Here is a 12,707-nt window from a genome sequence, read left to right as displayed (position 1 = left end):
GTCCTAAGAGACTAAAGACAGGAGCTTAGAATGGCAACTACCATGCAACCTTAACTATAGTGGTCATTACATTACAGCAGTGCTCTGGACATGAGATATGTATATGTAAATAGTTAACAGATAAAATGCCAGTAGGTGCCACGTAAGAATACGTAGCAAAGTTCCTGAGTTCAGGGCCAGATTAACCTTTTATAGGCCTGGTGCCAAACATATTTGTGGGCCCCCATGTAGGCAATGGAGCAAAGCGCTGGGAGGTCGGTCCCCAGAGGGAGCGGGCAGCCAGAGGCAATGGGACGTGGCATGGCAAGGGTGGCCCCATGCTGCCCAGCGCAAGGGCACTATTTACAACCGGCAGTTGCCAGACACACACCCAGTCCTGTGCTTCCAGCATGCCCCTTCCCCCTGGGGCTGGGCCCATGACATGCCCTCCAACCTCCCCTCCCGACTCCCTATGGCCAGAGCCCCCCTTGACCTCCAGTGCCCCCCAACCCTCCCCACAAATGCCCAGCACCCTATGCAACATCACCTCTGCCTACAGCCCCACCACAACTGCCCAGCACCCACCACAGAACCCCCCCTCCCTAGTGCCCCAATACACACAGATCCTCCCTGCCCCCTCACAGTCCATCACCCCCCCCAACACCTCAGAGACCCACTCCCTCATGTTCTACCTCTCGGACGCACTCACTGGCCCTGCTGGGAGGCAACTGTGTCTGCCGGGTTGAGCCAGCAGCACAGCCAAGGCTCGTCCGGGGCAGGGAATCGCTCCGGCTCGGCTCCCTCAAGACGCACTTGCCTGGAGAGGCCTAGCCAAGCTCCCTGTAGTAAGATGAGGTCCTGAAACATAAACTCTTATGTCAGAGGCCCAGTCTGAGGCCTGAAGCCTGAACCAAAGTACTTCCAGGCATTGCTAAACCAAAGCTGGGCTGTGAGCCAGAGGCAGACCCCACTCACAGAAGTTGGCGAGAAGAGGGCTGCTAGAAGCAGGTGGATCCACACATAAATGCTAATAAGAGGAACTTGTGTCAAGATGGCATCAGAACACTCCACCGAGATAACGAGGAACAGGCAGGTGCATCTTAAAGACAGGGTCAAAAGGACAACATGATGGATAGATTTGTTGAACCAACATGTAACAGGAGAAGCAGCACCCTAATGAGTCAAGGGGCTGCACCTCAAAACGTCAGTAGGGATGAGTAATCTGTCCTGTAATTGTATAGAAGTAGGTCTCGGAGTGCGCATCTTTGTCCAGCCTAGGGAGCAGTAGAGTGTCCCACCGCTGACTGAGCTGTGTCCATTGCCAGGGGGCACATATTCGTAGTATGTCCTGTAGAGGCTATAGGAAACTATTACTGTGCTTCGTTTGACAATAAACCTGGCTCAGGTGCCTTCGTACCTCACTAGAGTCTGTGGTCTTTGGGGGTTCTCTCGGGGTCTGCGGTGTCAGCGATCTGCACAGAGCCGGGGCAGCCCCCAGAGGGAACACGCACGCAGCCGACTGTTAGCATCATCGAACAAGAGCAGAGCACCACACCTGTAGCTACTGACAACACCCTCCCCACACACTGCCTCCTGCAACTGGCGGAGGCATCAGTCCCAGGTGGCTCAGCTCCGGGGGGACAGGCGGGGCCCTATAGATGATGGGAAGCAGAGACTGCCCGGAAATGGAGGTGCACTGGGGTCCGGCCAGGGGGCAGAGAGAAGCTGGGGAGTGGGGCCAGGGGGCAGAGAGGAGCCCTTGGCCAGTCGTCAGGCAGGCCCAGAGAAGCAAGTGATGGGCTGGGGACACAGTACAAGAGGAGCAGCCCGGGGCCCTTCTGAGCATGGGCCCGGTCCACTGCTTGAGTTATGTAGGACCAATAAATCTTGTTCTGCACTATGAATGACTCTTTCTAGTGAGTTGTGATGTTAGTTCCTAACAGCTACTGCATCCACTATCATGGACTCTGCGCAGCATTTTAAACATAGAAAACAAGGAAAGTTGTGGTTTGCCTGTGAGTGTGACTCATCCCTGCACTAAGGCCCCAATTCAGCAAAGTACTTAAGCACATGCTTAATTTTAAGGACCTGGGACCTAAGCATGCCACAAGTCCCACTGACATCAGTGGGATTTTAGCATGTGCTTAACTGCTTTGCTGAATAAGAATGGACTTGAGCACATGCTTAAGTGCTTTGTTGCTCTGAGGCGTAAAAGAAGGGAACGACAAAGATCAAACCTCTTCATGATAGCAAGTAAGTGTCTGTTCATTTTAAACAGCAGGAGGGCGGAATATCAAGGACAATTAATCTAATAATCTGTGTGGGGCTAGAATTTAAGAATCCAGGTTCATTTCCCAGCTGTGCCACAGACTTCCTGTGGAACCTTGGGCAACTTGTTTAATCTATTTTATGCCCCAGTTTCCCACCTGTAAAATGGGGATAAAACATCCCCAGCTCACAGGGATGCTGTGAGGATAAAATCCCTTAATGACTGTGAGGTGCTTGGATACTGTACAGGTGAGGGTATAGAAATAGAAGCAGAGAAAGAAGGTCCTTTCTGTTGGTCAGCAATTGTGAATCTGGGGATATGAACTGGTGAGAAGCTACATAAAATACAAGCTGCTTTGTAGTGCCTTCCCCCCGGCATGGCGCAGTCTCTGCTTTGCTCTGTGCTGGAAGGAGCGGTATTGTACACAGATGTCTCCTTTGTAGTTAAACTAGTGGGAAGCAGAAGACAGTAAAAGCTCAGCAAATAAAAAGCTTTGTCAAAACAGCTATAAATGGGAACAAAAATATTTTTAAAATGTCTTAATGTTCAAACAGGCACTCCTCCAAGCCTGGAACTTAATTCCAGCTCATGTTGTTTCTGTGCTGGAGAGGCCTTTTTCATAGATTCCTAGATTTTAGGGCCAGAAGGGATCATTGTGATTGGCTCGTCTGACCTAATGCAGAACACAGGCCACAAGCCTTCTGTGAATTAACTCCTGCTTCATGTCCAGTAGCAGTGATTGAACTAGAGCAGATCTTTCAAAAAATAGCCAATCCTGATTTTCAAATCCCCAGTGAAGAAGAATCCATCACAACCCTTGATAAGTTGTTCTAATGGTTAATTATTCTTACTTAAAATGTACACCTTCTTTCCCGTCTGAATTTGCCTATCTTCAACTTCCAGCCATTGCTTCTTTGTTTGGCTCCTCAGAGTCTGGACTTACCGATGGCTGAAAAATTTCCAGTGCAGAAGTTTTTCAATGCAGAAAAAAAGAAGAGCCAAAATTTTGGCAAGAAATTTTCCCGTTTCTTAACTGGTTCAGCTCGTCCCCTCGCTGTGACCTGTAGATTCGAATGCCCAAAGTCAGACCTGTGCTTCCTGAACTTGGCATCTCAGGGTAAAAAACAATCGTTAAAAACTCTTCGAGTAGAAAAGAGAACCTGCAATACTAAAAAGCCTTCAATAAATCCAACCTGTTATTGGATACATCCGCCCCAGTCTCTGGCCACCAGCTGGCAGGCATGATGACGTAGACATGACAGCTGCTTCCAACTAAATCAGAGCTGCTGAGCACCTCCAGCTCCAATGGGCATTGAGTGTAGTCATGAGTGCTCAGTGCGTCTGAGAATCAGGCCGTTCCACCAATGACTCTCCCCTTCCAAAAATAAAACCTCTCCCCTAGCAGTTTTCACCCCAGAAAGGGAGAAGTGTCTGAGACTCCATGGAATCCACTGGGGACATCACTCAATTTGATGTGCAAGGTGCTCAGATCCTAAGTTGATGAAAGCAGGATAAACCCCTACAATAAAGATATGATTCCTGCTGAGTTGAGAGGTCACTGCTGCGCATTCAAACAGCAAGAGTCTGGGCCAGCCTGAGCTGTGATTAGCAGCAGGGGGAGGACAGACTTGACATTCATGGCATCCTTTCAGATTGCAATGACATCTTCTTCCCGGGCTTGGGCCATAATCTTTCAGTTTGTACAAACATTGGCGATAACTCCCCCTCGCCTGCGTGCTCAGGAGGGGGAGAACAGCACCAGCCATTTGCAGGCCTGTCTGCCCAGGGAACGAGGCTGTGTCTTGAAACAGCTTTCGAGAGCCTGATTCTGAAAACGAATTCAGGTAACCCAGCTGTGTCAGATGGTGTCACCAGGAATCACCAGGTCCTTGGAGACCTTTCCAGGACGTAGGCATGTTCTCTGTGCAGATGGGGCATCAGACCCCTGGAAACCAGCCTTGGCAATGGCCTCTGAGGCAGCTGCTTTCCATACCTCTGGGTAGGAAGACGGGGAAGGGAGGAAGAGGCCGTTACAACGTAGGCCTTAGACTATGGGGTGGACTTCGCCTGAGTCCATCTCAGCAACATCCTACAGGACTTTGAATAACCCAGCAAGGCTGCATCATTTATCCCAGTGCTTTGCCCTTCTCCCCTGAGGATCCCCATGAGCTGTAGGGGCTGTAATGAATTAAGCCATCATTTCAGAGAGAGGGAAGTGCTCATTTGCTGGTGACTTGGCCAGAGTATCAGCCCACCAGGAACAGAACAAAGCTCTCCTGATTCTCCATGCTGGGTTGCAACTCCCCTTTCTCAGAGCCTCACCAAATTGAGCACGGGGCTTGCTTATGAGCTCTGCACATGCCACATCCAGGCATGGAAAACCTTAAGGGACTCAACCAGTGGCACAAGGGCATAAGGCAAAATAAACCCATGGCCCAGCCAATGCATCAGACCCCGGCAGAATGCATGTTCTGATGGTCCCATTGCTCAGAAAAAGATGGTGGCAGGCAGGGCTGTAACCTGGTGGTGGTCTTCTAATAAACCTAACGCCAGTGGAACAAAGCAGATGGGTTGCATTATTGTAAACTGTGAGTGCTTGATAATTTTATGCTTAAAGAATGAAAACTCTTCAGGGCAGGAACTGCATCTTCCTTTGTATTTGCTGTAGCCACCTGCTTTCCAATCAAAAAGAATTATTTTGTTGGATTCCACTATACCCTGGACTGGCTGTGTAGTGTAGCCTATAGAGCTCATATAGCTATGGCAGAATGAACTGGATTCCCTTGTGGCTCATGCACCATTCACACTTTCCCTCACCATCACTTGTGCTACTTGGCTGCCACCTTACACCCCAGAGGTGGCTGCATTTCAGTGATGTGTCTGTATGTAGCTTTACAAAGCACTTGGGATTTTTTTTTCCCCACAGTGAAAGCTGCTGCATGTGTTCAAACTATTTCTCACTGGAGGACTCGATAAAGTTTTCTGAATGGTAAAAGCCAATGGGGATATATTTTTTTTCCCACTGGAGCAGAGTTACAAAACCAAAGGGACATCATCAATTAAATCAGGAAACAATAAGTACAGGATGTGGCTAGAATGATATTATGTAAAGAGTAACACATCTGGAAGAAGTTACTGCCCAGGACAAGCAAAGCAGAATCTAAGCAAGTGCAAGACGTAACCATGTTTGTGTCAGGAGAAGGGTGAGGTAAAACAAGACAGGAAGGTGGGACTGTGATAAAGCAAATAGCGCAAGCATGTTAGCCTAGATAGCCTCTTCCAGCCCCTGCTGTGTGTGTTATTAGCAACGTCCTATTGAGTTGCAGCAATTTCTTTAATTCTCTGTCCTAGATCTATTGGGTGTTTTAGCTATGGGAAGACCAGGCTATAACTGTGAGCAGTTGGGAGGCAGGGTTAAGTGAACTCCTTTGCCCTTGCTCAGATGATCAAGCAGATTTGCCTGCAATTTGTTTTGTCCCCACGCACGTGACCCTTCGCAGCCTGCAATCCCCTTTGGTGAATCTGATGTCGGTTTGGATTCTTCGCTGAGCTTGCTCCCAAGAGGTCCCGAACCGCAGACCGTTCACCAGGCAAGATCCCACTGATGAAACGGGAATTTTGCCAGCATGAGGATGGCAGAGCAGAGCTTCTAGGAGAGCAGGGAACTAAGATACAGGTGGAAAGACATAATGTAATCAAGAATCAGGCCCTAACAACGCTTTATGCTGCTCCCAGCACCTGTATCAGCCATGCTTGCAGACCTGTTGAGGTATGACTGGCGTGCATTGCATTACAGCTGTCCCCTGGCATGTATAGCATAAATTAGAGCAGCCCTGAGGTTGCTCTAAATGTGCACCGGTGGCCAGGCAGGCTTCTTCATGGCAGAATGCAGGGGGGTGCACGAGTGGTTCGCTAAGGACCAAATTCAGCCTTAGGTTATGTGCTAAGATCAATGAGTGCATGTAACCAAGGGGCAGAGCTGGGCCCCATGTCATTTCAGTGCTGTTCATTTCCTCAGTCTTTGGATGCAGGATCTCTGCATATGAATATTTATGACCTGCTTTCCAGAGAAAGCAGGATAAAATCTGCTTTCATAATGTGTTCCCTTTGAAAGATGACAATAATAAAAAGAAAAAAATTCCCACCACCCACTCAGTCTCATGCAAAATAGAGCAGAACAAGAGATACAAAATAAAAAAAAATCCACCTCCGACTTTGGGAATGAGATGAGGGGGGAAGTGAGTGAGTGTATCCCTTGGAGACGTGCTCTAAATCTTGTTACACAAAGTCACTGCTGGCCTTTTGTAATTAGCAGGTGCAGTCAAAGCTGCATTTGCAGGGATACCGACAGCCAATATAACAAGCAAGAAGTGATTGAAAGCCCACATGCCTCTGCCCCATGACTGCCAGTAAAAAAAGCACTCCCTCTGCAAGCCTTGTTAGCAATGCAGAGTGACCAGAGTGCTTCCTGTTACAATATTTGGTGTATCTACAGCATTCCCCCTCTGAGGATCTCAAAGCCCTTTATACAGGTTCACTAGTTAAGAGCAGCAATAGCCTCATGCGGGAAGCCAGGGACTGGTCTAGCAGCTTGGGTACCGGAGCAGGACCCAGTACTGGAGCAGGTGCATGATCTTGGCAAATCACTTCATCTGTATGTGTCTCCATTTCCCCTCTTACACTCAGTCTGTTTAGACTGTAAACTCTTCAGGGTAGGGACTGTCTCCCACTCTGTTTATACAGCACCTAGCACACTGGGGCTATAGTAATAAAAATGATAATAATAGAAAGATTGTTTCAACCACTGTGGATATGCAGCTGCAGTGTAATCAAGAAGTGAGGAAGTCAAGGAAATGGCATCCAGTGGAAGCGCAGGGAAAATGTTAGGTGGGCAGGATGTAATTTGGCCAGGACGTTAGTGTCCATTCCCCCTACACCTTGTGCAGTCATTTCAGCCAATGTAAGGTGAACACATAATGCTCAGATCAGAATGGTAGCACTTTACACTCATTCTGCACTGGTGTGAATAGCGACACACAGCAGTGAAGAATCAAGTCCCAGGACTCTCATTCTGTCGCAGGCGATGCAGTTAGATCTTTTACCAATACACAGAAGTCAAACCCTGTGCTTTACTTCTCATCCAGGAAATGGGTTCCACAGTATTGCTCAGATTAAAGCCTGCTTGTGCTAACCCTCTGCAGGTCTGAGCTGAATCACAGAATATCAGGGTTGGAAGGGACCTCAGGAGGTCATCTAGTCCAACCCCCTGCTCAAAGCAGGACCAATCCCCAACTGAATCATCCCAGCCAGGGCTTTGTCAAGCCTGACCTTAAAAACCTGTAAGAATGGAGATTCTACCACCTCTCTAGGTAACCCATTCCAGTGCTTCACCACTTTCCTAGTGGAAATTTCATTTTAATTTCATCTGTGAAATGGGGATAACACCCTGGCCTGCCTCGCAGGAGGATGCACACAGTAAAATCTGAGGTGCTCATCTACTGTGGTGTAAGTACCAGAGACAGCGAGCTGTGCACAGGAAGTTACAGCCAAGTCAAAGCATCACCCATTCCAGTATCTCCTCACTAACCTCCCAGCCCATGGAGCAAACAACCTCAGCGAAAGAAACTGGAAACTGCTCAAGATATGAGAGCAGCTAGCACAGAACAAATGGAAGCCAAGAAGCTGGGCTGTGGCAGAGCCCTGCAGCGAAGTCTCTCACAGCAGCAGACCCACATCCCTACAGGAATATTCAAAGCCAGGTCAGACTCATGCCAACTATGGCCTCGGTGACTGGAACCTAGAAGTGGACAGTGGGAGGCACAAAGTCCACTCTGAGCCCTGAGGGGAATGGTGATGCAATCAGTGGGCCCAAGGAGAGCTGGAGACCTAGAGATATACATGGGTGAGAAAGAGGTTTTCTCAATCTTAAGCCTTCTTGTCACCAGGCAATGAGGGGACTCTGGGTCTGACATTGGGAGAGGGAGAGAGATGGCCGAGGTGGCATGGGGATCTGGAGCAGTACTGCCAAATGGGCTCAGGGGATCAAGCCCCAAAGACTGCGTGTCCTCTCTTCTGAGGGGCCTCAAGCCCCAAAGACTGCGTGTCCTCTCTTCTGAGGGGCCTGACATTTTCTTATATTTTGGCAGCAGACGTATAGTTTGTCATGCCATTAGAGTGTCATTGGATTGAACTGTCTGCTTCCTGTGTGTGTATCAGATGCATGTATGTGAGGTGTGTAAGATGTGTGTGTGTGTGTGAGCTGTGTTCAGAGGGGTACCTGTGTCAGATGTGTGTGCGTGTGTGTGAGCTATGTTCAGAGGGGTAGCTGTGTCAGATGTGTGTGCGTGTGTGTAAGCTATGTTCAGAGGGGTACCTGTGTCAGATGTGTGTGCGTGTGTGTGAGCTGTGTTCAGAGGAGTACCTGTGTCAGACGTGTGTGCATGTCAGCTGTGTTCAGAGGGGTACCTGTGTCAGATGTGTGTGCGTGTGTGTGAGCTGTGTTCAGAGGGTACCTGTGTCAGACGTGTGTGTGTGTGTGGTTGTGTTCAGAGGGGTACCTGTGTCAGATGTGTGTGTGCGTCAGCAGTGCTCACAGGGGTTTGAGCTGACAGATGTGTGCGAGTGTGCATTTGTGTCAAAAGCAGATGTGTGCAGTGAGGGTAGGTCAGAGAGGTGTGTGTGTGTCAGAGGCATAAGTGCCAGGTACAGGAGAAAGAGAAATGTGTGTGTGAGGGGGTGAATGTGACAGAGCCAGCAGAATAAGTGCCCTGTCTCTTTAAAGGCCCAGACACAGCCCCATCTGATGCGGCGGCTCCAATCAGCAGCCCCTGGGTTCTGGCAGCAGCAGGAGCCTCTGCTCTGCATTCCTCCCTCTTCCTAAAGGGCTAACATGGCGATGGCAGGATGAGGATGAGGTGAAGAAGCAGGGGGATGTGAGAGCTGCAGCTGCATAGACACACAAGCGGGGCAGAGAGCACAGCAGGGGGGATTGCAGCAGAGGAAAGGAGAAGGGGGAAAAAATTAAAAACACCCAACCCAACATTTTCATGGAGAGCAAAAATCCCATGCAAGCTGGGGAGGATCAGGACTCCTTTGAGCTGAGACCCTTGCATCAAAATGGTAGAGCTGCAAACCTTTCATTTCTCTGATTGCTTGTTGATTTCTCCCAGGGCGTTGCAGACTTTGCAAAGGCCTCTGAAACTTGCCTAAATAATTGCAACCACGCTGGGTGGGGGGGAAGGGGGTTGGGGAGGGCTAAAAAGAGGTGCATGGTTTATTTTATGTGCATGCTGCATCCACAGATTGTGTGAGGGACACGACACATCTATGCACACTATAAAGAGGCAGGGTTGGAGGGGAGTGAGCTCTTGTTTCTGGGCGGTTTGGAAAAACGATGCATCCCTGCATTTTGAAAGTGGATTTGCAAAGTAGGAATGCAGCTGGAGCAACAATAGCTGCCTTGCTGCATGCAAAGAGTTAAAATTCCTTCATAGCAGGCTGATGCCTTTGCAAAGGATTAGGTCACAATCCAAGCATTTTAATTACAAGTTGATTTTTTTATGCCCCGCTGCTCTCCCCTCCCCCCCCCCAGCGCTGAGAATTTTGCTTGTAGGTGGGTGCATAGAAATAATGGCACCCTTCCCTCTAACCCACCCCTCCGCTTAGGATCTTGAACTAGAAGGAGCAGCTATTTGGGAGTGAAACTTGGGCTGGGCTGTTTTTTTTCCGCTGGATTTATTTGTAAGAAGGAGCAAGTTTGTACTGGGTTTCCTCCCTTCCCCTGCAGGAGAGGGGAGGTGGTGGAACTTGCATTGCAGTTGTGAGCAAATGGGGGGAAGGTGTTGGGCTTGGAGGAAAGGGGCGAGGTTTCTGCTCAAGGGCAGGAATCGAAGCGGGGGCAGGGGGGACTGTTCTAGACACCATTGGAGGTGGCTGCCAACAGTTTCTGTCTCTGGTTAAGGCGGGGGTGGGGGGTCTTACCTGCAGGTGTCGGAGCTTGTTCTCTGGAATGTGGAAAATATTCAAGTTGGATTTATTTTTTCCCTTTGTGCTTAACACTCCAATGGAGAATTCATTCATCAGCAGCTCCCCCTGCGCCTCCACTCCTTCCAGAGGATGCCCTCCTTTAGACAACTTTCTTCCCTGCTCCATCCCCTTCATGTGTGGTTAGCATTTTCCCATCTAAGTGCTGGGGAAAGTTCTCTTATCTTTTCTCACAGTGCATCTGCGAAGGTGTTTGAGGTTTAAAGCCCTGAGGGCCACAGGCTTGCTGACCTGATCTGGTTAGCAAGAGGGGCATGAATACTGTGCCAGGGGTGGAATGTATGGAGTTGAATTTGGGTTTACATATATCCCAGTGTCATGCAGTGCATTTCACTTTCGATTAGTATCTGATTTTGCAAGTTGATGTGAGCTTCGAATCTAATATGTTATTCCATGATGCCTGATTTAAGGGCTTCATTCTGCCTTCATGCTGGTGCAAATCAGCACAGGGAAGTTGGTGAGAGCGCGGTGGTGTCAGTGAAATCGGAATCAAATCGCGGATGTATATGAATATGTATAGGCGTTTATCCCACAAGTGGTGCTGTACAGGTCTGTGTAGATAACGGCCCAGCCTAAGTCTATGCAGCTTTGATTGGGGTTGCTGGGATTGCGGATTTGGGCCCAGTCTGAGCAGCAGCAAACTTCCTTTGAGGTTCGTGGGAGTTCAGGGTTTGCGAGGGGTGTAGGTGCCGGCCCTGTAGTGGTGACATGTTTGAGGTGCAGACTTTTGCAGCTGGGTGGTTTATCCTTGTAGAACGCAGGCCTTCAACTAAATACTGAAACATGTAAACAGAAATCCAGTTCCCCTCATCTAAAGAGAGCTCAGCAGTGTATTCTCTGGGAAATCTGCTACTAATGAGGACAATAATCCATGGATCTCACCAAACAAATACTCTCTGGCTCCTTTTTCCCTCTCTCTTTCAGTAAAAGTCTACTCTTATGTTATTGCGAGAGCGATGGCACTATGCCCATAATAACACAGCCGGCAATTTGAGTAGCTTTTAGGAAATAGCAATGAAGTGCTTGGTTTGCCCAGGTTGTTATTATTTTCATATTAGTGGGGCCTCGCTCTGGGGTGTGTGAGATAATTACTGGGATGTGCCAAGTGCTTCCCTGAACAAGCCTGCTGTTGAACCTGCTTGGCAGTGCACTGACCCACACTACGGCCCTGATCCTGCAATGGGGCCCATATGGAGGGTTGTGTGGTCAGTGGTGGCTCCGCTGAAGTTGGTGGGTAGAAGGATCGGTTCATTATTAGTATTATAGTAGCACCGACCAGCCAGCCGAGAATGGGGCCCTATTGCGCTCAGCACTGTACAGAGTAAGAGACAGTCCCTGAAGACACTGTACTCTGTGTGGACAGGAGAAGCCTAATCGGAGTGCCTGATTCCTTGCTTACTGAAAATTACCACTGACAGTGGAGTGCAGTAGTGGTAGGGTGACCAGAAAGCAAGTGTGAAAAATTGGGACGAGGAGGTGGGAGGTAATCGGAGCCTATATAAGAAAAAGACCCAAAAATCAGGACTGTCCCTATAAAATCAGGACTTCTGGTCACCCTAAGTAGTGGCCTGGTGAGATTCAGTAGCCTCTTTAGGATCAGCGTTTAGAGGACTACTGCTGGGTGATTTTGTGCCAGTGAAGTTTTACACTACAAATATGTATAATGTTTATGACTTTTTTTTAATAAACTGAAATGAGAGAAGCTGTTTTGGACTCTCATGCTGCAGTCTTGGCTTGAATGGGAGTCTTTGTGGGTCTTAGGCCCCGCCACACGGATCAGATCACGAGCTTGGTTTGGATTGAAGCATTCCCCCTGCAGAGTTTGCCATCCAAACAGGGCAGATCCAGCTCAGTGCTTGAGAACCGGGAAGTGAAACTGACCAGTTGAGTTTCACTGTCCCACCAGCGGGTCTCAAGATTATTAAGTAACATAGGAAAGCTGTTTTATGGGAAGGATTTTTTTTTTTTTTAATCTCAATATCCTTTTAATGTAATGTTTCTGGACCTGAAATAAAACTTTCTGCAATGCAAATGATTCAGCTGGTAGCACTCCTACTATTGCAATTTATCAAGTCAGATGGATCTGGTTTTGAGGTATAGTAAATGCAGTGGAACATGCTTTTGTTGGTGTTTTCCCAAAAAGTAACCTAACAGATTTGTACGATCTTTTGCTTCCTTAGAGATGCAGCTTATCTTTGTTTTCTTTGCAAGAAGTTTATCACATAGTCAAATGTTGTAAGGCAAATGCTGGAATAATAAAAGTCAAACAGCCCAGTATTTCCATTCTCCCCTGCATATAGGAAAGCCATGTAATGTAGTTTACGAAAATAATGTGATGCTGTCTTTGAAATTTCTAGTGCATGAGAGATGGAGGAGATTGTTGCTTGTGAGTAAAATTAAATATTGGTTATTTTTA

General features: G+C 48.3%; 1 protein-coding gene across 1 annotated transcript in view; it reads left to right on the top strand.

Moving 5' to 3' along the window:
- The first annotated feature begins 7,914 nt into the window (after positions 1–7,914).
- ZBTB47 (zinc finger and BTB domain containing 47) overlaps positions 7,915–12,707 on the top strand; it is a 96,232-nt gene continuing 91,439 nt past the window's right edge. Inside the window, exon 1 of the mRNA XM_075062168.1 lies at positions 7,915–9,367. The gene's annotated coding sequence lies outside the window, so the exon portion shown is untranslated. The remainder of the gene's footprint in view (positions 9,368–12,707) is intronic.

The sequence above is a fragment of the Chelonoidis abingdonii genome, chromosome 2, assembly GCF_003597395.2.
Source record: "Chelonoidis abingdonii isolate Lonesome George chromosome 2, CheloAbing_2.0, whole genome shotgun sequence".
NCBI lineage: Eukaryota > Metazoa > Chordata > Testudines > Testudinidae > Chelonoidis > Chelonoidis abingdonii.
This window is presented reverse-complemented; position numbering and strand designations above follow the sequence as displayed.